Source organism: Rhinopithecus roxellana, chromosome 9 (assembly GCF_007565055.1).
Source record: "Rhinopithecus roxellana isolate Shanxi Qingling chromosome 9, ASM756505v1, whole genome shotgun sequence".
Classification (NCBI taxonomy): domain Eukaryota; kingdom Metazoa; phylum Chordata; class Mammalia; order Primates; family Cercopithecidae; genus Rhinopithecus; species Rhinopithecus roxellana.
Genome location: NC_044557.1, coordinates 103625939 through 103646994, shown reverse-complemented (window position 1 = coordinate 103646994; position 21056 = coordinate 103625939). Strand labels below are relative to the sequence as shown.

At 48.1% G+C, this 21056-nt stretch overlaps 1 protein-coding gene across 4 annotated transcripts in view; it reads left to right on the top strand.

The window, feature by feature from the left end:
* ZHX2 (zinc fingers and homeoboxes 2) overlaps nt 1-21056 on the top strand; it is a 192631-nt gene that overhangs the window by 66586 nt on the left and 104989 nt on the right. For all 4 annotated transcript variants that reach the window (XM_010363871.2, XM_030937404.1, XM_030937403.1 and 1 more), the window contains exon 2: nt 18877-18939. The gene's annotated coding sequence lies outside the window, so the exon portion shown is untranslated. The remainder of the gene's footprint in view (nt 1-18876; nt 18940-21056) is intronic.

The following is a 21056-nucleotide window of genomic DNA, read 5'->3' as shown; positions in this document are numbered from 1 at the left end:
ATTGTCATTTTCATAAGAAAATTAACTCATTTATAATTTTAATGAGATCTCACTAGGCTTCTAGCAATCTTGACTGCATAATTAAAATTTTGGTTTTCTACCCAGGAAAGAACTAATATTGTCCAGGTTTTAAGCACACCCTAGCTGGGCTGTTATCTCTGAAATACTGAGATGCTGTCACGTGGTCTCCAATAATACCTTGTGTATGTAAATATCCTTATATCTGAAAAACATATAAAATTACAAACAATAAAATGTACAGATAAAATGGAACTAGAAAGCATGAAAACAAGAATGTGAACACAAAAGCCCAATTATAAGTGAGGTAGAAGTTAAAGGTGCTGCACTTTGCAGTCTACAAAGTGCTTTTTATGTCCCCACTCCTGGTGGCCCCACAGCCAGCCTGGAAGGTAGACATTACTCTGCCCATTTCACAGGTGAGAAAATCAAGTCTCACCCAGGTGGCAGGACGAGCATCTGGAGAGTGATAGATGCTGAGTCAGAAAAGATAGGAAAGAGCCACAACACATAGGGCCTGGAGGACTTGGTAGAGCAATTTCGATTTTGTTTGGGGTTCAGTGGAAAGCCTTCAAAGGTTTAAGCAGGAGAGTGCTGCGACCTGATCCACATTTTTAGAAGATCACTGGCCAGAGTGGAGAAGGCAGAAGTAGAGCCAGGGAAGCCACTTGGGAGGCTGCTTTGGAAGTTCCAGGAAGAGATGAGGGTAGTGCCCATGGAGATAAAGTGGATGGATTCAGAGATAGGTAGAGGGTCCAAAGATAGCCTTACTGAGGATTGGATGTAGATGCTGGCAGAGAGAGGAGAAGGCACAGTTTCTCAGTGGTTTGCTGGGTGGTTGATTTAGGACGTCATCGTCAGGAGGAACCTGTTAGAGGTTGTGGGAAGGGGAGTTAGGGGATCCTTGCAAATTTGTCAGGTTACAGCGACCTAGGCACACACTTTTGCAAAAAGTCGAGTTCCCCAAACATGCATCCTTCTCTGGTGGAGAGCAGGTCTTATTCTCTTGCTCCTGGGCATTGAATAAATGCTTTTTGTGAACTGTGTGAGCTAGAATGCTGCCGCTGGCTCTGAGAAGCCCTGTATTCCTTCTGCCGCCAGGGAACCAGGGAGCAAGTAATGACCCTTCTCAGAATGTTGGGCCTGATACAAGAAACAAACAAAAACTCCTGATGTCCTACCTTCTAATGTTTCAGACTTTGGGTAACTTTTTCTTTTGCCAGTCTCCATGGCATCTTTCCTCTGCTCATGTTTGAAAGTGATTCTTTTTTTTTTTTAATGTTATTACTCAGGCCTTAAATAACCTTTGTCCTATGATGGCTTCTGAAAGGATGAAGCCTGGGCTAGTGCAAAAGTAACTGCAGCTTTTGCCACTGAAAGTAATGACAAAACTGCAATTACTTTTGCACCAACCTATAGAATTACAAGATCAACACCAACAATAGGCATTTGTAGAGTGTCATTCCATTAAAAGACCTCTCTTATGTACATTCCATGATTTTAGCCTTATGAAAATCTGAGGTAAGATAAATGGTGTGTTTAGCTCTATTTGAGAGGCTAAGGAATGTAGCAGCCACGAGCATGTAAACTACAATAACAGCATTATTACATTAAAAGAGTTGAGCTAGATAAGGTACACAGAACAGGGCCTGTAACATGAATGTTAGATGATGTTGTTATTGCTATTAGCCTCCAGATAGAGAAACTGAGGCACGATGAGGCTGTGATGTCCCCACACTCAGTAGTGGAATCAGTTTCAAGCTGTGTTACCAGATGCCACCCTCAGAGGGAATCTATGTTCCAAAGGGACATGCATTTGCACAGGAAGCCTCCTGCCAGGCCTGGGTCCTTGTGAAATTCTTCTTTCCTCAGTGTGAGCTTCCTCGCCTCTCCCCTAGCCAGAAATCTCTGTACTTCTCCTGTCAAATCTGCCTCCCCACTGAGGGGGGTGGAGCCCACTGTCCAGCACTCTACCCTGCCCTCCTCACCCTGCCTTCTGCCCCAGGTGGCCTTCCTCTGCCTGTCACCTTCCAGTCCTCCACCCAGTGACCTTCTCCAACAGGTTTCTCCAATCGGGAGTACCCCGGGCCCTGACAACAGGCACGTGATGTCATTGAGTCAAGGTCCATGGGATGCTGCCTACCTCAAGGGTGGGTCTTGGCAACAGAGGCCTTGCCTTGTACCTTGTCACTCTCCATCCCTATGTGCCAGGCCCAGTGCCAAGCCCAGACCAGGTGCCCTGACACACTGTACAGCTGGCTTCTAAAAAACAACAAAGGTGGTCACCAGAACCCACCTTCACACATGGGGGATGTGCTCATGATGACTGTCCCCTTGGGGAACATGCCCTTTATTCCAAAGCGGGCGCCAGGTCCCAGGGCACCCCAAGTTCCTGGAACTCCTGAGAGTACCTCACCACCACCACCCAGCACCACACTCTCCTCTCTGGTGTTGGCCAGTCTCTGCCCTCTGAAGGTGGCTGCAGTCACGCCTGAGAAACCAGGAGTGTGACTTCCCTTCAGAAATACAGTTGAGAGGAGATGGGTCCTCAGCATAGGAGACCCTTAGATGGTAATGAACCAGCTTTACTCTTTGCCTCATAGTACCACTCTGAAGACAGCTGCAAACATGGCCTTCCAAACTCATCTTAGACAAGGGCCACATCACTGAGGTGAATAAAGGTAGAAGGTCCACTGCAGGGAGCTCTTTCAAACAATGGCTCTTCTTTGGCCAGCTCAGTTGAGAGAGCATGTTTACGTTTTGCCCTCAAAATATATTTTGAGGAATGAATGAGTGAGTGACTATCACGGTGAAACCTCATCACCTCATCACCTTATAACCGAAGTGTGGGTTTGAGAGACAGTGTGTGTGTTGTTGCGTCTCTGTGTGTGTGCGCCTGTAAGAGAGAAGGGCCTCCGAACCAGAGACGGTCTCTTTTTCGGAGGCAGCCTGCAGACCGCAACACCTCTTTTCAGTTGTCACTGAAGAAGGCGAAGAAGGCGGCCGGAGTCAGCCACAACGCTCATTCCTTTGCTGCTTCCTCTCCCCCACAGCCTGCAAATTTGTTTCAGCCCAGTGGCTCCCTCCACTGACCTGAATTTAATTATTTTATTCTTTATAAACGGAACAGTTCCCCCATCCCCTATTTGCAGCCCCCCACCACCCCCCAAATTAACTGACTGCCCCTCATTAAGGGTTCTGAGAAGTCGGTTTTGTGTGGGAAGACGTTTGGGTGCCATTCACAGGCCTTGTTTGCAGGTCCCACTGTCCATCTCTGTTCAAATAATGAAGATTTGACCAGGCAGGGGGTCAGGGAGGATGTTTTGCCTGGATTCCCAATATTTGCTTTTCATCCAGTAAAATATTTTCCTGGGCATTGGTGGGAGAGGAAATGGACAATCACCGTTTCTTCAGAGAGCAATTTCTAGTCGGCTGGCAGCGGTTCTGAGGCCGCCAGTGCGCCTTGCCCCTGGCACTCCTCCGATCTTGGTCCTCATGGCCAGGGTAGGGCTGGAGCCAAGAGATTTTCAGCATGGATATCATGGAAAGAAGAGGCTGTTTCGGAATCCAAACTCTATGCAATTCCTGAGTGATTGTGATGAGTGCTGAGGTGCCACTGAAACCTGTTTACCGAGGCTGCTACCCACCAGGGTCTCTTCACGGCCGTTTGCCTGTGAACTAAAACCACCGGGTTGGATAGAATTCTCAGCAAAGCCCTGAATCCACTTGGTGGCTACCAAGAAGCATGGGATGGCCAGTCAGGGACCTTTCTGGGTTTTTCAAGGTGGAACGGTGAGAATCGATAGTGGGGTGGGCCTCTGGCCTCCCTCTTGGAGGCCCAAGAGAGCCTGGCACTGTCATTCATCAGCTCTGTACCTTGTGGCTCTGAGTCTCCGTTTGCCCGTTGGAGACGTGAAGTTGATGCTGCCTACCTGCGGGGTGAGTGGCTCTGGAGCTGGACATTCCCAGCTCTGCTACTCACTTGCTGTGTGACTTTGGGCAAGTTGCTTACTTCTCTGTGCCTGGTTTTCCTCATTGTATTAGTTTCCTGGGGTTGCTGGAACAAATTAGTACAAACTGGGTGGGTTAAAGCAATAGAAATGTATTCTCTCACAGTTCTGGAAGCTGAAAGTTTGGAATCAAGTGCATGCAAAACCCTATTCCCTCTGAAGGCTCTAGGGAACATCTTTTTTTTTGCCTCTTCCGGCCTCGGGTGCTGCTGGCATTCCTCGTAGCTGCATTTCTCCCATCTCTGCCTCTGTCTTCACGTCACCTTCTCCTGTTCTATCTGTGAGTTTCTCCTCTGGATGTCTCAGGTGGACACTTGCCATTGGATTTAGGGCCTATCAGGATAATCCAAGATGATCTTATCTTGAGATCCTTAACTTAATTACATCTACAAAGATTCTTTTCACATAAGTTCACGTTCACAGGTTCTGAGGACTAGGACATGGACATATCATTAGAGGAACCACAATCAAGCCATTACACTCATCTGTCAAATGAGGATGATATCGGTGCCTACTGTGTTATGGAATTTACATGAGCTAATGTGTCTCATGCCCCGCACACAGCAAGCGTTTGTTCTTTTCATAATCTGTACTGAGCCACAATTTCATAATTACCACCACCATCATCACCATCATCATAATCAACTTTCATTGAGAGACTTTCCAAACTTAACACGTCTAAAATGAACTCTTGACTCTTTCCCAGTCTTCAACAGCTCAGTAAATAGTACCTCTATTAACCCCAATGAACAGGCCAACATCCTGCAAATTATCCATGTTTCTTCTTTTTCTCTCACACTTCATTCCATCCGTAAATCTTGGCTGTTCTGTCTCCAAAACAGATCTCCAACCCAACCACAGCCTCGCAAGACGCCCGTGTTGCACCCCCCAGGTGCCCTGCATGTTTTGATGGTTGTGAGTGACGCCCCTGGATTTATATAGTACACACGTGAGCAGCTACTTCAGTGATGCTGCTTCTCACCGCTTCTACCACTGTCCCCCATTCAAGACACCACTACCGGCCGGGCACAGTGGCTCACGCCTGTAATCTCAGCACTTTAGGAGGCCAAGACGGGCAGATCACCTGAGGTCAGGAGTTCGAGACCAGCCTGGCCAACATAGTGAAACCCGTCTCTACTAAAAATACAAAAACATTAGCCAGGCATGGTGGTGCGCACCTGTAATCCCAGCTACCCAGGAGGCTGAGGCAGAAGAATCGCTTGAGCCCAGGAGGCAGAGATTGCAGTGAACCGAGATTGTGCCACTGCACTCCAGCCTGGGCAACAAAGTGAGACTCTGTCTCAAAAAAAAAAAAAAAAAGGCCACCACCGCCTCCCACATGAATCATTGCAGTAGCCGTTAGCTGTCCTCTCACCTTCATCTCTTGCTCCCCAACACCCCCTCATCTCCTGCACATACCCATGACTGTCTACTCTCCTTGGAGCTAATTTTTAAAAACATGGATCAGATTTTGTTTCTCCTCTGCCCCAAGCCTCTACTCATTCCCCAGTCTCACTCAGAGCAAAAGCCAAGTCCTCCCAGTAGCCCCCAAGGCCCCACATCCTCACTTGCCCCTCTGTCACTCTGCTGTAGCGCCTGGACCTGGGGCTCACTCTGGGACACAGGTCATGTCATCTGTCTTGGCATTTGCACTGGCTGTGTTCTCAGCCTAGAACACTCTTTTCCCAGCTGTCATTGTGGTCTTCTCCCTCACTGCGCTAGCTGCTCACATGTTTTGCATGGAACTCCCGGCGTGCCATTCACACCCACCAAAACGTGAAGGATGCCTCTGGGGGTGGGACACAGGGGTCCTGGAAGACTGTGATTCAGTTGGAGATCTGTTTTGCGGACAGAATGGCCAAGATTTATGGATGGAATGAAGTGTGAGAGAAAAAGAAGAAAGGTGGATAATTTGTAGGATGTTGGCCTGTTCATTGGGGTTAACAGAGGTATTATTTACTACGCTGTGGAAAACTGGGAAAGAGTCAAGAGTTAATTTTAGACGTGTTAAGTTTGGGCAGTCTCTCAATGAAAGTTGGCTATGATGATGGTGATGATGATTGTGGTGATTATGAAGTTGTGGTCCTGCTTAAAAGATACTGCCTTCAGCAGGCTCTTCCCTCACAATCATAGCTCAAACAGCACCCCATCAATCTCCATCCCTTTATTCTGGTTTTTCTTCAAAGCACTTAGCGCAAGGTCAGATTGTCTGCTTTCCCCATTACACCCAAGCTCCATGAGGTGAAGGACTTTGTTTTGATTCCTCCAGGATCCTCAGTACCTGGCACACATGAGCCACATCATCAACATTTCCTGGATGAGGGCATTATTATGGGCTGAGAACTGGCTTTGTATGCATGACCTCGTATCTCCCAGCAGACATATGAGGTCGGTACTGTAATATCCTTATTCGCCCCAGGCTTGGGGGCTCAGAAAGAGTAAATAAATGTTCCCTGGCTACCCAACTAAGTCAGTGTTAGCAGCAGGATCTGAACCAACTCGTCTTACTCCAGAACCCACTCTCTGAATCACCATCTGTCATGAGGCAGAAATGAAAGACTGTAAGTGAAAGACATTTGGAAATGGAAACGCATTGCGTGAAAGTACCAGAAGGACAGCGGCCGTGCTTGCACGTCTGAGCAGATCCCTCCGAATTGATTTGGTTCTCCTTCCTGTTTAATTTTTTAAATTTTGAGAACTATTTTTGCTGCCTCCTGGATGATACAACTTGAGGTGGTAAGAAAGGTGTCTGCAAAGCGTCGTTCAGTGCCTGTCAGCCTTTGATGGCCCGGAATGCTCTAGAAATGGGGCATACAGGCTGCATGAATGTGTCCATTATGCCAAAAACAGATCAGTTTACTTTTCTGCCTTTAATAAACGTGGCATACTGATTAGAATAAAATATTTCAGTATAGAGGGTGTGCAGAGAGCCTTCATCTGAGTCAAGATTCATTTATTCCCAGCTCTATCACTAAAATACCTTGCGGTTTTAAATAATAGTGACTCTTATTTCTGAATCCTAGAAGGTGCTAGGCACATTCAAAGTGCTTTACACTTATTAACTCATTTAATTCCGCAAACCACTCTTGGAAGTAAGTACTCTTGTTAACACCATGTAATAGTAGTCACCGAGGCACAGAGATACTCAATCACTTAGCCAAAGTTACGCAGCTAATCACTGGCAGACCCAGGATGTGAACTCAGGCAGTCTTTCCTGGGGACAGTTCCTAACCACATTGGTTCCCTATTGTGAACCTTCTCAGCTTCTGTATCTGTAAATTTCAGGGAATGTACTCTGTCATAGTTTCCAGCTTGAAAAAATCCATGCTTTTGAGACTGAGAATCTGGTAGGAGTTTTGAGTCATGGGCGTGAATGCAAAAGGAGAGTAAGAGAACGGGACGAGATGGGGCAGAGCTGAGAATATTACAAAGAAGGGCTAAGCTATGCTTCCTTTCTGTCTAGTTCTTGCTTGAATCTTGCCATGCTGTCATTTGCTACTTTTCTTGCCTCAGTGGTTTGTAAAAAATAAGAGCCCCGGGTGCACATGTCCCCTCATTCACTCTGTGTGGGCAAAGGAAAATGAAGCCCTTATGGTCACCTGGTGTTCTTAACTTTGAAACAGCCTCATATCTCTTACTTAATTCACACAGAAATCCTGTGTGCAGAGCCAAGGATGTGTCCATTTTACAGACAAGGAAATGGAGACAGAGGTTGAGAAAACTGATCTTCCGGTCACATTTACCTCTTCCTGCCTCCTACAAGTGCTTCCTGGGTCCTATCCCAGGGTTTTTTTGTACTTTACTGATTTTAACAAATACAGCCTTTGATCACTCTCAGCTACCTCCCACACTGGTGTCATCACTAGGTGAGTTATAAAGACTCACCATCATGATACTATCCATGATTGGGAGCCTTCTATGTGCCAGGAATTTTTCTGGGGGCTTTTCACATTGTATTTCCTTCTGATCCCACAACTCCCCTTTGACATACACAGTGCTATGATGTCCATCGTATAGATGAGGTGAGGTGCTTGAAGCCACATAGCCCCAACCAACACATGCAGACATCACATAGCTAGGAAGTGTGAATCCAGCATCCAAATGCGTTAGCACAGAGCATCCCCTCCCTGGCTAAAGCCTTCTGGAACTCCCAGTCATGCAAGACAATGTCCAAATTCCTCAGTGTTGTGTGCGTGCACCCCTGCAGCCAATGCCCTACCCCTCGAGCTGGCTCCACCTTCCCTCATTTCAGCCACACTCAGCCAGGCTGCTCCTCTCAACCGCACCCTCACTCTGGACCTCACCCCTCCGCTCCCCTCCTTGGAATTCATACCCTCCCACCCCTCTCTGGCTGGTGATTTCCACCCATCCTTCATGGACCAGGCCAAACACCGCCTTCTCCATGCAACCTCCTCCCACCCGCCATCTCCTCATGCCCTTTTCCCCACCCCACTGTCACCCCTCCCAGGGCACCTGCACCACTTTCCAACAGAGTCACAGGCACCTAACACAGCCCATACTCCTTGGGATATTGAACAGTGAGGAGCAGGGAATGCCTGCTCCACGTAAGGGCATCTGATGACTTTTTTTTTTTTTTTTTAACACATCACTCCAGCACAACAAAACATCTTTGTGGCATGTATTTGAACCACAGGCCACCAGCCTGAGGCTCCTGGGAGCGCCTCAGTGAATGGTGTACTTCTCTACATGGTCAAACGGAGCCTCCCGGACCCCTGAGGAGTGGGAAGGGCCACTGGACCAGCTGAGGCATGCTGGGTGGCCCTTGGTCTCCCCTCCTCTCACGGCATGCCTGGTATCTCCTGGACTTCTGATGCAGGGCCACATACCTCTTGAGGAGTGGGAAAAGGGTCTGCACTGTGATGTGGAACCCTGAGTCCTCACCCCCCACACTTGGATTCAAAGCCAAGGACTTGTACGAATGTAGCTTTTCTGGCCCTTGTTTCCATCATCTACAACATGATGGGATAAACTGGGAGCGCTCCAAGGTTGCACCCAGTGGAAGGATTCAGGCACTTCCTTTTTTTTTTTTTTTTTGAGACGGAGTCTCGCTCTGTCGCCCAGGCTGGAGTGCAGTGGCGGAATCTCAGCTCACTGCAAGCTCCGCCTCCCGGGTTCACGCCATTCTCCTGCCTCAGCCTCCCGAGTAGCTGGGACTACAGGCGCCCGCCACCTCGCCCGGCTAGTTTTTTGTATTTTTTAGTAGAGACGGGGTTTCACAGTGTTAGCCAGGATGGTCTCGATCTCCTGACCTCATGATCCGCCCGTCTCGGCCTCCCAAAGTGCTGGGATTACAGGCTTGAGCCACCGCGCCCGGCCAGGCACTTCCTTTATTTCCCTCCTTGTAGATAGGAGCAACTGAGGCCCAGGAGCAGGGGACTTGCTCAGAGCCAACCCAGTTGGAGGTGGGACTGGAGCTCCCACTCTGGCCAGATCTGCAACCCTCCACCTTGCTCCAATGTCCTGCCTTTTCTCCCCCACCTTCCAGTCCCTTGATGCCTCTTTCCTTCCTTCCGCCCTGCCTGTGCTCCTCACCTGTGGGACATGAAGATCAGCCATGCCAAGAGTTGGTCTTGAATCAGAACCAAGATGGCAACTCCCGAGGCACTGGCCACCTGAGTGAACTCACTGTCATTAAGCAGGCAAGACATCCTCTAGCTACCTCCTGTTTGAATCCTATGCATCTTTCAATCCAGCTCCCATGGCACCTCCAACCAGGCGGCCCTTCCAGGGTACCCCACAAGAGACATCATCTTAATAAGCCCTCCCATCCATTGCACTGTATGGTCCCCCTGTTGGCGTTTTCACTTACTTTTAAATACTTGTGTGTACATCATAGCTCCTCTACATGATTTCAAGCTCATTCAAAGCAGTAACCAAATTGCCTCCATTTTCTGATGGAACTCCACTTCAACACCTCATACAGTATTCTAAGTGCTGGATACATATTTGGGGAATAAATATTATCTTCATTCAGAATAAATGGTTGGGTATATAAGCATCCATACATTCCAGGGTCAGACTGGGTTGAATCTTAGCTCTGGCCTCTATGCACCGTGGGACCTTAGTCAAGTTATTTAACACTTTAGTGCCTCTGTTTTCTCACTTGTAAAATAGGGATAATCATAGATAAACAAGATAAAATTGGGAGAAAACACAGCTAGCTGCCTTCTTCTGTATTCTCAGCTACCATGTTGTACATAGGAAGATCCAAATTACAGGAGTTTAATCTCATACCGCTTGAATACTCAGATTTTTGCTAAACATGGCCAGGAAATAAGAGATGTGTAAAAGCAGGGAAGCCAAACCAGCATCTCTTAAGCACCTAGATGTACCAGAGAGCCGTGAGTGGGGAACATATCCCAATGTTCCCCACTAACTGGGTGGCTCTGTAGATTAAATGGGCCATGCATGTAAATGATGTGCTTAATAGAGTAGCCAGCATAAAGTTGACTCCATATGTGAAGCTGTAACATTTTGGCAATTCTACATACAAGTTTGTGTGTGATTTTTTGAAAATATATTATACCACCTTGCAGTTCAAGTTTGGCTTAAGCTAGCTGCCAAGCCCTTCCCATCCTTACATTTTCTGCAACTGCCTCACATAGGCACTGGCCGGGTCAGAGCGTGCCCCTAGGGCAGGGAAGGGAGAGATGGATTCCCAAATCTCTGTCTTAACTGCCTGCCAGTTTGGGGCTCGTGGCCAGATTAAATGCTCTTACTCAATTCATGTGACTTGACAAATTTGGAATGTGTTAGGGAAAGAGAGTTTTTCCAGCTATGAGTCAGTACATTTATGCACTCACACACACACACACACACATTTTTTTTCTTTAAAAAAAGTTTAGCGAGAATCATTTATGAGTATGAAGTGGAAACCTCTGGAAATTTTATTTAGACCCAGAAGGCAAGTAGTATTTAAGACATTTAATAAAGGGTTTGAAACAAGATAAAATTGGGAGAAAACACAGCTAGCTGCCTTCTTCTGTATTCTCAGCTACCATGTTGTACATAGGAAGATCCAAATTACAGGAGTTTAATCTCATACCGCTTGAATACTCAGATTTTTGCTAAACATGGCCAGGAAATAAGAGATGTGTAAAAGCAGGGAAGCCAAACCAGCGTCTCTTAAGCACCTAGATGTACCAGAGAGCCATGAGTGGGGAACATACCCCAATTTCAAGAGGCTCTATGGGGGGGAAATGAAACAATTCGATTCAGACAGGCTTGGGTTCAAACCACAGCACCTCACTTTCATAATATTATCTAGTCTCCATCATATTCCATTTTATGGATGACAAAACTGAGGCTCAGAGAAGATCAAATATTTTGTTTCTGGACACAAAGCTCTTATGTGGTAGAAATTGCATTCTAAACTGAGTCTGTCAGTCTCTAACCAAGAATATACTGTCTCCCAATGCTAAAGAAAGTGGTTTCAAATTATTCTTCTTCAGAGTGGAGTTTCCATACCAAGCAGGGAGGCAGACACACCCATTGTCAAAGATGATGTCTGCAGATCCTAACCAGGCACGGCTTTCTGGGAGACCAGTGTCCTCAGCCACTTTCTGACACTTGCCTTTGCTTCCTGCCTTTTAGGGATTATGAAGAACCTGGTTCCCCCAGGTTGATCTTCTCCTTACTGTTTATTTTAAAGAAGGAAACCGCCACCCACCCAGAGGGTTTCTGTTTTCCAGTTCACTCGTATCTCTTTTGTGAGGGCTCGCTTTCACAGACTCCCAATCTTAAGGGAGCTGTGTCTTTCTCTCAGAAACAGGAGCCGTAATCAAAGGTGTATTCATCCGTCTCACACCTGCCAGCAGCCGTGCTGGAGCCAGAGTTCCCTGAGGCCTGGCAGAAGGAGGTGCAGGCCAGGTACCTGGGAGAATTTTTCCCTAAATGAATCCGATCGCCCTATGGTTGCCCTTCTAAAGATCGCGGGGTGCGTGGTGGTGCTTCTCAGATTGCTGGGGGATCTGAAAGGGGCCCAGAGTTGAAAAGGACACTTCCTTCCATCTTATAAATACTTTTGAGGGCCACCATGTTCTGGGAACCACAGACACAGAATCCAACTCTTCAGCGACTTCCCATCACTCACAGGTAAAGACAGAACTTCTTGAAAGGACTCCAAACTCTGGGAAGATCTGGCTCTGCTCTTTCTCTGGCCTTCTCGGCTCCAGCCACTCCGGCAGCTGCCAGTCTCTGGAGTCCACCGTGTCCCTCCCGCCACGGCCCACACGTGCCCTTCGCTGCTCGTTCAGCTTTTCTTCCTCTCCCTGCCTGGTGTGCGCTGCCTGTCCTCCAGGTCTCGCTGCAATCTGCTATATCCTCCTGTGCCTCTCTATGCAATCTTGCCACATTGCACGGTGCTTCAGTTAGCACAATAATGTCATTGAAGTCTTTATCTCTAGCCTGACTCTAAGGCCAGGGTTCACCTAATCTCCCCATAGCCTGGCCCCTAGTCAAAGCCCCATAAAGAGTTGTTGAAAGAATGAAGAGACATCAGTGAGCAAAATAGACACTGCCCTTGGCAAGTGACACTGTCACAAACAGAAAAAAAAAAAAAAAAAGATGCTGCCCTTCCCAATGCTGGACACATACATCTTCCTAGAGTGTCAGTTGTCAAATTGTACTTGACAACTTTGAGGGAGAAATATTTTGAAACAAATACGGGTCAATTCTAGAGTTGAATTCAGTATTCTCATAAACGTCCAAGATGTCAAGCTGCGTCTACACACCCCAGGGCAGTTGGGAACACAGGCTCTTCTGTACTCTTGCGGAATCTCAGTTGAAGTTAGGTTGTGGCTGGAGAAAGAGATGGCCCAGTTTTCCACAACTCCAGTTACATAGCCAATGTTGAAGAGGCTTTGTGGGGAAGAAATGGAGCGATGATTCAGTCAGGCCTGAGTTCAAACCTCCATGTTGAACTTTCTACTCTTATGACTCCGGGCAACATTTTTAATCTCGCAGGTTCAGGCTTACCATCTGTAGAATGGGTATGTGAATGCCTGTACTTCACAGTTGCTGTGAAAAAGGGAGATAAGGCTTAAGACCCAGCCCAGAGCCTCCTGGCACAAAGCATGTGCTCCGGAAGTGGTAGCTGTTATGTGAGCAGTTTTGCAGATGAGCAAATGACATATGCATTTTATTCCATATGACCAGCATTTTCTGCCCTTCTGAATGAAAGGCTATTGTTAGGGACCAAGGTGAAATATTGCCTGGAACAAAGGTCACTGAAGACTGCACTTCCGGCTTGTGGAGTGAGGGCCAAGCTCGGGCTCCACAGAAGTCGCTTATAGCTTTCCACCTTTTTTGAGCTTGACCTTGCTCTTATTTCTGGTCTGGGCTGGCTTCTCCCTCCCGTATGCTCCCTGGCTGCATTCATGCCTTTCCCTCAGTTTGATGCTATCACCTTAGGACATCATGGCCTTTTTCCTAGACCTGGAGCTTCTTACTCATCTGCTAAATGTTTGCTGAATAAGAAGTGGAATGGGATAAACTTCGTAAGAGGGAATGACCCTCGGGGAGGACACTTCTCTTCCACAGACCGTTAAAGTCGTTTCCCTGGTTCTCCCCCTTCTGGTGCCTGGCAATCCAACAGGCTTAAACTAGGCCAAAAGGGAATATGTGGGGACTCATGGGGAAAATGCCACTGGCTTATTTTTCCTTATAGTGATTTTTCTCCATATGACCAGTAATTTCTGGCAAAGGGAGTCCTGAGCCAGGAAGGTTGGAAATGTGTGTGCACGTGGAGCTCGGAGGGCACTAAAAAGCCCTATGATTCAGGTTAATTCATTTTTTTTTCCTTTTTTTTTTTTTTTTTTTTTGAGACAGAATCTCACTCCATCAGCTAGGCTGGAGTACAGTGGTACAGTCTTGGCTCACTGCAACCTTTGTCTCCCAGGCTCAAGCAATTCTCCTGCCTCAGCCTCCTAAGTAGCTGGGATTACAGGTGTGTGCCACTATGCCCGGCTAATTTTTTTTTTTTTTTTTTTTTTTTTTTTTTTTTTTTTTTTTTTTTTGAGACAGAGCCTCGCTCCATCGCCTGGGCTGGAGTACAGTGGTACAACCTCGGCTCACTGCAAGCTCCGCCTCCTGGGTTCACGCCATTCTCCTGCGTCAGCCTCCTGAGTAGCTGGGACTTACAGGTGCTTGCCACTGTGCCCGGCTAATTTTTTTTATTTTTTTATTTTTTAGTAGAGATGGGGTTTCACCATGTTGGCCAGGCTGGTCTCAAACTCCTGACCTCAGGTAATCTGCCCACCTCGGTCTCCCAAAGTGCTGGGATTACAGGCATGAGCCATCGTGCCCGGCCCAGTTCAGGTTAACTCCTAATGAGAGCCGCTGCCTTCCAAGTACAGGAACCGTAAGCTCCACTCAGCATGCACTGTGGCCTTGGATTCCCCTCCACAACCCAAGGAGGCAGCTCTGGTTAGAGTCCTGCCCGGCTGAGAAGGAAACCAAGGTCCTGGAAGAGAACTGATTGGCATAAGGACACAGAACACGTGTGTGAGAAGCGGCACCAGACTCGGCCCTGCAAGACTAGCGCTCCTTCCACCATGCTGCTTAGGATCTAGCGGGGTCTAGTGGGGTGATGGTGCAGCACTGGGTTCAAGGATAAAGGGAGAAAACAGAACTGATTAAGTGGGAGTCCCCAGCTCTGAGAATAATTCACTGTGCAGCCCCAGCCAAGTCACTCTGCCCCGTGTGCTCCAGTTTCTGCCTAGTCAAGGATAATAATAGGTGGTGTCAATAACAAGAACACCTAACACCTGCTCACACTCTTCTAAGCCCTTTATATGTATCACCTCCCTCAATCCTGCAGGGGAAGGCGGTGTTAATTAATTAGGGGAAGAGTGAGGCGGATCATTTGAGAGAGGGACTAGCATGGCTAGCTATGTGGCTGTGGAGCATGATGGGTTCAAGAAAGGAGAAGCAGCCAGTGAGCCAGGAACACAGTGGGGGAATGGGGGAGGGGAGGGGAGTGGGGAGAGATGAACAGGCACCAGCCTCGCAGCGCTGCAGAGGCCGTGGGGTGGGGAGCGTGATCTTTGTCTTGACACAGATGAGGAGTCTGTTAGCTGCCCCTGTCTTGCACCCCTTCTTTATACATTGTACCTTCTCCCACTCGGTCTGTTATTTGTCTTTCTCCTTTTTTTATGCCATGAGTTTCTTAACAGTAGGGACTGGGTTTTATTTATGTCTATCTGGTGCATAGCACAGAATCAGATATATATGGGTACCCAATGAATTATTGTTAGATATTTAATATACTCAGTATTAACATGTTCAATGTTTAATAACTATATATAATATATTTAAGTTCTATATTGACATTAGTACCTGTATCAGTCCATTTTCACACTGCTATAAAGAACTGCCTAAGACTGAGTCATTTATAAAGGAAGAAGGTTTAATTGGCTCACAGTTCAGCATGGCTAGGGAGGCCTCAGGAAGTTTACAATCACGGTGGAAGGGGAAGCAAGGCACCGTCTTCACAAGGTGGCAGGAAGGAGAAGCGCTGAGCGAAGCGGGGAAGAGCTCTTTATAAAACCATCAGATCTCGTGAGAACTCACTCACTATCATGAGAACAGCTTGGGGAAAACCACCCCCATGATTCAGTTACCTCCACCTGGTCTCTCCCTTGACACATGGGGATTGTGGAGATTACAATTCAAGATGAGATTTGGGTGGGGACAGAAAGCCTAACCATATCAGTACCTATAATGTAACTTGCATTATGCAAGCATTTCTGCTACTAAATGATATATGCATTTCTGTAAATCCTTGCATTCTGAAAAATTCAAAAATCACAGAGATTTGGGAGACAATAAGGGTGTAGCGCATGACTCAGTTCATGCAACTCTGTAACAAACCACAATCCTAGTGATGATTATAGCACAGTTACAATGATGTGCTAAATTTTGAATTAAAAATACATTAGTAACTTTAGGACCTGAGTAACCATAGGGCTATATTTTACAAACCAAAAGGGGAACTTAAAGGCAAGTGTCTAGAGAAGGTTTGAGGCAACCGAGTTATGGAGGCAGGAGTGGACAGATCTTCATCGGAAGTTACAGGTTCAAGAGCAGTTGCAGGCTTTCCTAAAATATATCAGAGAGGGCCGGGCACGGTGGCTCATGCCTGTAATTCCAGTACTTTGGGAGGCTGAGGCAAGCGGATCATGAGGTCGGAGATCGAGACCATCCTGGTCAACATGGTGAAACCCCATCTCTACTAAAAATACAAAAATTAGCCGGGCATGGCAGTGCATGCCTGTAGTCCTAGCTACTCAGGAGGCTGAGGCAGGAGAATTGCTGGAACCTGGGAGGCGGAGGTTGCAGTAAGCCAGGATCGCGCCACTGCACTACAGCCTGGAGACAGAGTGAGACTTTGTCTCAAAAGAAAAAAAAAAAACTATCAGACAGGAGTGGTCTAACATGGCCTTTGCACAAATATAAGGGAGAAGTGAGCAGCAAACTCTTCTAAGACAGCATAAGGCCACACTGAGCCAAGAGGAAGAACATGGAGTAAGCGGGTATCATGGACAGCATGGAGTCATCTATGGCTTACTACACTCAGCTATGTCAGGGATCTTTGCATCCAGATGCTGTTACTTGGTGATCCAAAACATTAATGTGCTGGGAACATTTGCCTAAGAGCCAGTACTACTTCCACATTTTATGGACATCATTCCACTGTGTATCTTAACTTAGCTGAACTGTCTTATGGAAGCAAGTGCAGTAGAACGAATGATGTCTAATATAACACATGACTCATTAAGTCGATAATGCCAGCTGCCTAGTTTACATTGAAAAAAGTACTGGTCCTGCACCCTGCATGGGTTGTGGACTGTTTTCCTCTCAGTCTGTGAATCTATTTAGTAAATTCACCTTACAAGCAGAGCATGGAGCAAGAGCATATGGAGTTGGGAGACGCTAATTTAGAGTATCATACATCTACACTGTGATGTCCCCCTCCTCATAAGGAGCAGCTAGACTACACTGGTTGTACCTCTAGACTCAGAGTCAGAGGATAGTCACCCCAGCCTGTCTGATAACTGTATGACCTCAGGAAAGTCAGTTAACCTCTCTGTTTTCCCAACTGAGAAATAGGGCTAGTGACATGCCCCTTAAAAAGTAAGGAGCTGATTCGCTGGTGGATAAAAAGCTCTTTCTAAGCTATGAAGGACTCTGGAGAGTACTGTTCTTCTCGCAGGTCAGTGCCTGGAATGCTCAGGTTAGCTTGTCTCCTGGGGTGCCTCCTCCCGCCGGATGGTTAGTTCTAAAGGACATTGGACAAAAGCCCTCAACTTCTTGGAATCAAAGTAAATTAATCACTGGGATTAACTGCAGAAGCTTGAATTCCCCTGCAGGAAAGAGGCCCAGAACTTTCAGCTGGGGAATTTTGCTGGCCTTTGACAAAACTGAGGAGGAGGGAAGCCTGTGGCCAGTATTCACTGCCTCCCTCCCTGAGTGCTCTGCCCGATACCCCGAGGCCACCACTCACCTCTAGGACTCCAGTCACCCAACACCCGTGGCTAGGACCCCTCCCTTAGCCACTCCCACAAAGCCAGGTCTGACTGCTCCTTCCCCCAAATAGTGCAGTGGAAAGGAACACAGGCTCTGGAACCATATGAACGTGGCTTTGGATTAGCCCGACCACTCACCAGGTCCACAGTCATGGAGGCCAAGTTGTCACTTCTGGAGCTGGTTTCCCCACGTGGAGAATGGGCTGCAACTTCCTTCCTTCCATGATTAAAAGAATGATACACCAGCACTTTGCAGACTTTAACCTGCCCAGGAGTCACCTGAAGGTCTTGTTAAAATGCAGGCTGCTCTCATACCATAGGGGCTTGGTGGGGCCTGGGACTGTGCGTGTGCAGCAAGCTCCCAGCCAGTGCGATTGCACGGTTGAATAGCAATGCCCCAGATCAGGTGTGTGAGGGACCTGGCGCATGGTAAGTACTCAGTCAACAGAATCTGCCACCTGAAAGTTTTCTTTCCCCCAGCCAAAAGGTTCTCCTTTGAAAACAGGAATGGATGGAAAGATAAAGCTCTGCCCACCTCAGAATTCTCAGGGAAACAAGAAAAAACAAGTTTGGCTTTCAAGACGGGCTGGGTGTGGGGAGTGAGAATGGTGTGCCCTCCACGGCAACTCCCTGGCTCAGTGGCTGCTCCGTGCACATGTGTGCTGCAGGTGGCCTCTGCCCTGTGTGGTTAAACCTCTAGGGCTCAGGCCCCAACTTGCCGTGCTGTGAACACATCCTCAGAACCGGGCACATGCTTTTTTCTTCCAGCTACAGCTCTCCCGAGGAATTTTCAAAGCACACGGGGTTCGCTTGGCAGGAGTCTCCCAGGATATAAATACGCTTTGGGGGCTTTTGTTTTAAGGACTGCAGTATCTTTTCGACTTGAGGCCTGAGCACAGAGCTTTCCCCTTTCGCCCTCACCAAAATGCAACCATGAAGGGCCGCTGCCAGGAAGACTCAAGGAGACTCTGAGTGAGGTTAAAGAGAGGCCTCCCGCACCCCTTCACCCGCCGATTTTGCCTTTCATTTCGCTCTTCTAGAAAGCCTGCTTCTCCACAAGCTGCTGACTCATCCAGGGCTAGGGTCTTTTTTTTCTTTTTTTCTTTTTTTCTTTCTCAGAATCACCACAAAGCCCAGAGATTTTGAGGTTGGTTTAATGAGCGGCTCAGTCCTCACCATTTCCTTTTCATTCATCTTCCCCACCTCCATCCCAGTCCCCCATTGACTCCATCCTGCTAGAAAAGAGATGGACACCCAATTGCTCTGCCCTGCTTTTGATAGTGAGTTTCTGTCCCCTGTAGGTCTGGACATACCGACTGCTCTTGGAGTAAAAAGATTCCCAGGATGTGAGCAACACGGGACCGGTGAGTACTGTCGCGTTTGGCAGTCGTGGGGCCTAGGCTGGATTTCAACAAGGGGAAGGAGAGGGATGGGAGGGGCAGGGGCAGCTGAGCTCTGGCAGCTCTGAAACTGTATTTCCATGCACATGTACCTGGAAACAGCACAGAGCCGAGAATCTAGGTGTGAGTCCCTTGGAATCCACTGGGTTCCTGCCAGTCCCCCCCAGGAGTGCTGGAGCCTGCAGGTAGCTGGGCTGTCCTCCCTCTGCTCTGATGACGGCAGCCCAAACTCACCATCCAGAGGGCATGTGCTCAGAAGTGTTTCCAGCAAACATCTAGCCAGGGCTAGGGAAATATTCTTAGAACAGAGAGGGAGCTACCTGGCTCACACCAGCTGGGAAACTATGGCCCTGAAGAGACAGTGCTAAAGTGAAGCAGGAAAGCCACCTTTGCACATTTGAAGGACTGTCATGAGCAGGACAGAGGTGGGCAGCTATTGACTCCACCTAAGGAAACATTCCTAACAGAAGAGCCATGCGAGAGTGCAATAGGAAACCTGGGGAGTAGAGTGAGTTCCCTGTCGCTGGCAGAATTCAAGCAGAGGTTGGAGAAATGTCTGTGGGACATGTCAAAGGGGAGAGTGCAATGTTTACAGACCCTGTTCCCTGGTGATCGAGAATGCTGTGAGGGACAGGCAGTGGGAGGAGGGAGAGGGTGTAGGGAAAGTCTGAATGAGGGAAGCTTTTGAACTCGTGCCTGCAAATGCTCAGTACTGCCTCCGTTTTAGGTGCAGGTTCTGCTATAAAACTGTTTGGAAGCCACCAGATGAGATGACCCTCGGGTCTCTCCTCCGTTGTTGCCCATTGGCTGGCTGTACCTGAGCTAATGCCAGACAACGCACGTATCATAGGCATGAGCCCAAACACCTGCTGTATGTGGTGCGGGGGCAACTCTCAAAACATGATGACAGTGTCGCGGGAGCCTCTCTCATGCCCAACCATCAGAAGAGTTATTGGCTAGTCATACCATCAAGGGACTCGGCCCAAGATCCAGACCACACAGACAAGAGGAAAAGGCACCGGGGAACAGGTGGCAAGACCCACCCACCCCCCACTCCCCAGGGCCCCAGAGAAGGCAAAAGTGGGTGTGGCCCAGGCAGGTGGCTTGGCCTCACCTGGAACCGTGGGCCCTTGGCAGGGGCAGTACCACATGCTCCAGTGGCCAAAACCTGGCCCACTGAGCGTGAGAAAAATTGCACTCCAGACACAAATGGGGAAGTTACGCAGGAGGGACACCCATTGCGCTTGGGAGGGTCTGAATAATGAGCACGCGGGTTCCTTTGTGCTTTATAACTAGGTCTTCTTCCCCTGGGGTCTGGGTCAGCTGCAACAGTAAATATTTATCAAGGGCCCCTGAGGGCAGGGCTCTGTGGGAGGCCAGAGATGGTGTTTTTCTTTAAGAAACTGACAGCCTGGATGAGAATCGAGTTTGACAGTGGTTGTGCACAGGCTGTATATTCAGCTGAGCTCTGTTTGCTGTCAAGGGGGCAGGGAAAGGAGGGAGAGGAGAGAACTGAACTGTGACTTGGCATGTTCTTGGCAAGTCTTTAAGCAGCAGTTGAGTTTTGAGGACAGGTGCTGTGTGCTTGCATTCACAGAACCTGGCATGTAGTAGGTGCTCAGTAAATGACTGTCAAATATAGTGATGAGGAGGCAGCCCAAGGAGGCGATGTCTGTGGTTCAGAGCATGGCCCCTGGAGTCAGAATGCCAGGTTCCCATCCCAGCCCTTCCACTAGCCATGGGGCCGCATGCGTCAGTCTCCTCCGAAGATGGGGATAGTGATAGTTCCTACCTCATAGAGGGGTTGGGAGGATTTAATGAGTTGATTCACATGCAGCTGTCAGGCTCTCATGCTGGGACATAGTAAGTCTCAATAAATATTAGTCCTTATTCTTATTCTAGATGTGAACCCAGGTTAAGGCCCAATAATGGGACAGGAAAAAGCAGTGTAGGCTGGAGGACAGAGCACTGGGCTGGGAGTCAGAAGCCCTGGCATAGCTGCAGGGCAGGGTCGAGGAAGCAATCCCTCCCAGTTAGTACATCCTCTAAGCTGGAGATGCTGTGGAAGGCTGTCGGGGTGG